At 44.2% G+C, this 4172-nt stretch overlaps 1 long non-coding RNA gene across 1 annotated transcript; it reads left to right on the top strand.

Annotated features, from left to right (window-relative positions):
• The first annotated feature begins 304 nt into the window (after positions 1 to 304).
• On the top strand, positions 305 to 2955 carry LOC125720416 (uncharacterized). The gene is made up of 3 exons (XR_007385447.1): positions 305 to 415; positions 2635 to 2708; positions 2822 to 2955. It is a non-coding gene; the product is annotated as an uncharacterized LOC125720416 (long non-coding RNA).
• Positions 2956 to 4172: the final 1217 nt, after the last annotated feature.

Raw genomic sequence — 4172 nt, 5'->3', positions numbered from 1 at the left:
ATCCTAGTATACAGATCATTAGATTCACTTGAATATTTTGGCCTGATTTGGACGGGCACTGTGGAGTGAAGATTTCAACATGAGGCTGTTGTCAGCACATGAATCGTGCAGTGATAAGAATCATTTCCTGAACACTGAAGCCATTTCTAAGACCGCGGAGCTTCACTGAGACGTCATGATCCACGTTGCCATTTTGTAGTATGGTGTGTGTGTGTGTTAAAGTAGTGAAGGTTAATATGCTTCTGCCGCCTGAATGGACCCAAATAAACCATCATGCCTCCCTGTGTTTCCACACCAGGAGAAATGTTGACGTATGTGGGAGTTGGATGGATACTGATCTTCATCTTCACTTTAATTTGTACTTTGACTTGCCTTCCCTTCTCGCTTTTCACTTACATAAGTGGATATATGAAGGGTAAGTCACCGTCACACCCCCTGCAGCGTATTTCACACTCTTCTGTGGGGAGTGGTGTGACTGTAGCTGAGTGACGACATGCAGCCTTTTCACAGCTGTAGTGCAATGGAATAAATAAGTGCGCCAATAACTCAAAAAACTGAAATGAACAAACATGTCTTGTAAAAGCTGCCTGACAAGCCTACAGTCACACAGTCACCCACATCGGGCTGCTGAGTATCTGTGTCAGTGGTGGGCAAGATTCTACTGCTAACCACTAATTAGCTATGAAAAACGCTAGCAGAGCACATAGCTTCCTCTAAGTTTAGCTCCGCTAACTGCAAATCCAGTAAAAAAAAAAAAAAAAAAATTCAAGCAAAGTAAATAAACTTTTATAACGTCGCAATAATGAAGGAGGCAAGGGCAGGTGTGAGAACAAACAATAAGGGAAACCAGTTCTCACACTAGGGCACCATCAATGACCAGACTGGAGAGCATAGGACTAGGAGGCACTGTTATACTGGAGTAATGAAGCAGCAGACGAGGGGCAGCTGGAGTGATCCACACAACGCTTGAAAGGAGAGGCAAGATAAATGATCAACAGGTGTAGCTCGTTAGAGCCACACTAGGGGGAGAAGGAGGGGGCAGGAATGGGGGGTATGACAACTTTACAACAACAACAAATTTATTTTTATATAGCGCATTATCACATTACATCGTCTCAAAGCGCTTTACAGCATCCCCACCCAAAGCCCCCAGTGAGTAAGCCATAGGCGACAGTGGCAAGGAAAAACTCCCTAGAAGGAAGAAACCTTGGGAGGGACCAGACTCAAAGGGGGAGCCCATCCTCCAGGGGCCGGCAGGGATAGTGAAATAGAGAGATGGTTAAGTGCCAGAGATGGGCCAAGTCACATTGTCCCAATCATAAGATTTGGGAAATAACTGTAGAGCAAGGAAGATGACAAGCCAATGCCGAAGCCGAGTCTTCTTCCAATCGCCAGGCAACCAGAGGTAAGGCAGCGGGTCATACATGGAAGATCAGAACGGCGAGCTGGATGCAGGGACGTCACTGGTGGTGGCGACGTCACATGTGGCCGGGTGTGCTGGATATCTTGATAGAGTGAGGTCTCCAGGCATCACCCCCCAGGAGGAGTAGGGGAAATAAAATGTACAATTAGGCAAAGTAGAGGAGGCTACTGGCAGTGCTAAAAGCTAGGTGAGTGCAATATGAAGTGCAATGTGCAAGCTCCGGCAGATATGGCTGTGGCAGCATCAGTAGGAGGGAGAGGCAAGTGGCTTTAATGGTCAAAAACATTTATAAACCCTAAAATCACACATATTTGCTCTGGTCTGCTGTGAGCGTGTCTGCAACAGTCTATCTGGTGCATGTTTGGCTGACTACGTGTAAACAGAAGATGTATTTTGAGCCATATGCTGCACCCAATTACTTGTTTAGTCTCATAACTTGTCAGATTTTAGATACTCTAGTTTAAATGGACTTTATCCTCATTCAGTTACATTTAGCCCAGACTTACTTAAATCCAACAAGTTATCTGGCTAAGCAAGAAATCCTACTTTGGCTCCTGGTTATTTTCCTTTATTTTCCAGGTTCTGATTGACAGAGCTATAGACTATTATAGAGCTGAGACCCTCTTTCTGAGCTCTGGGTAAAAGGCACCATGTTTGTAGTCCACAAATGGGTTCCCTGAGGGCGAAATAGCATGGGCCAGTCGCAGGATAAAAGTTCTCCAAGTCTAGCAAATGGAATATCTTTAAAAGAAAATTAATTCTGGAGATTCTACAGGATCCAATAATCACCAGTCTTAAATATTGCCAGCTAATCACTAAAGAACTAAATTGCTAAACGAGTTAGAATTTCAGCTCTCTATATATGTTGTTAAGGGTTTCAGAGCCAAAAACCAAACCAAACCAAAAACAAAATTCATAGAAAGTATTTTCAAAGCAAACTTTTCAATTAACTGTGTCCATCACTTTTTATAGGTTTGGCGTTATTGAATTAAACTTTGGATTTTAGTAACTTGTCGGTTAGCTGTGCTCAACACAGCTCTTTATCTATGTCCCAAATCAAACTGAACTAACACGTTGTATTTATTTATAGCCCCGCATGTAACCATAAACACAACACAGGTCAAACCATGAAAAAGAATTACATTGTTATTTGAACCCTTCTGTGCTAAGTATCAGTCATATCTGTCAATAGTAATAATATTTTATCTCAGGTTTGAAGAAATCTAAGCTTCATCAGACTGCGAAGGAGGGACAGCAGCTTCCTGCTGGTGCTCATGGGAACCAGGTACCTTGCTGTCTGATTGGCTCCAATCACCAATTTTCTATTTTCATCAAATGACAAGTTGCATGACATCACGCAGCATAAATGTCTTATTAATCTGTGATACTGTATCACAGGGGCAGGCCAGAAGTGATGAACGACAGCTGCTCGACATTTACACAGAGGTCAAATACAGCCCACTGTGACCTCTGACCCCAGCCACACCTCCACAAATCATGTGATCCAGATAACCACACCCTCCCAGACTCACTTGCACCTTAAGCACACATTCCTATGTCTTCATTTTGACACATAAGGGGTTCAGTTGTCTCAGACATTAAGTTATAATTCAAATTTTTTCAATTGTAATTTTATGCAGACATTGAAGTAAAAGACGTCAACAACTTTATTTTGGATGATTTTATGCAATAAAATGTTATTTGATTCTGAATCATTTTTCAGTGCAGATGATCATTGTTCAATGTCGTGATGGAAAATAGTATAGATACTTTTTAAGACTTGAAACCGCTGATAAATTCAGTTTGCTGGTGTCAGTGTCAGACTCCAAATGAGCACAGAACTGAAACAGCCCCTCTGAGGCCCAGTCTCAGCAGAAACTGTATGTTCTGAGGTTCATATGTAGCAAATTATGTCATGGTTCTCGTTCAGAAGGCCAATGCATGACACCTAACCTGGTGTAAAGGGCACAAACCTGGACCAGTGAGCAATGAAAACCTATATGGGCTGATGGGTCGTCTGTCAGTCTTTATCCCACATCTGGGTGGGGTTTATGCTTGGAGAAAGACAAAGGATGCCCTCAACCCACAATGCCTTAGGGGTCTGAAGGGCTGATTATATAAATATGAGTCAGTCCATAATCCATCCATTTTCCAAACCGCTTATCCTACTGGGTCGCGGGGGGTCCGGAGCCTATCCCGGAAGCAATGGGCATGAGGCAGGAAACAACCCAGGATGGGGGGCCAGCCCATCGCAGGGCACACTCACACACCATTCACTCTCACACGCACACGCACACCTACGGGCAATTTAGCAACTCCAATTAGCCATGTTTTTGGATTGTGGGGGGAAACCGGAGTACTTGGAGGAAACCCCACGACGACATGGGGAGAACATGCAAACTCCGCACACATGTGACCCAGGCGGAGACTCGAACCCGGGTCCCAGAGGTGCGAGGCAACAGTGCTAACCACTGCACCACCATGCCACCCCCAGTCCATAATCAAAATGGTTATTTTATTCCGGGGGGGGGGGGGGGGGGGCGCTCTGGATGGATGCATTGCAAGCAGTGTTACAGTACCACATCTTTCAGTTTATAACTACACTGAGATTCTGTATTACCAGCATAAGATTGCAAGATGGCCTGAAAGTGCTGTGTGCCTCTGAAAAGTTCACCCCACAACCCCCACCTCTTGGTCTTCCGTAATTTTTTTAATTAAATGGAGATGCCTGTGGTAGCCATCTGACAGT

Source organism: Brienomyrus brachyistius, chromosome 25, assembly GCF_023856365.1.
Source record: "Brienomyrus brachyistius isolate T26 chromosome 25, BBRACH_0.4, whole genome shotgun sequence".
Lineage (NCBI taxonomy): Eukaryota > Metazoa > Chordata > Actinopteri > Osteoglossiformes > Mormyridae > Brienomyrus > Brienomyrus brachyistius.
This window is presented reverse-complemented; position numbering and strand designations above follow the sequence as displayed.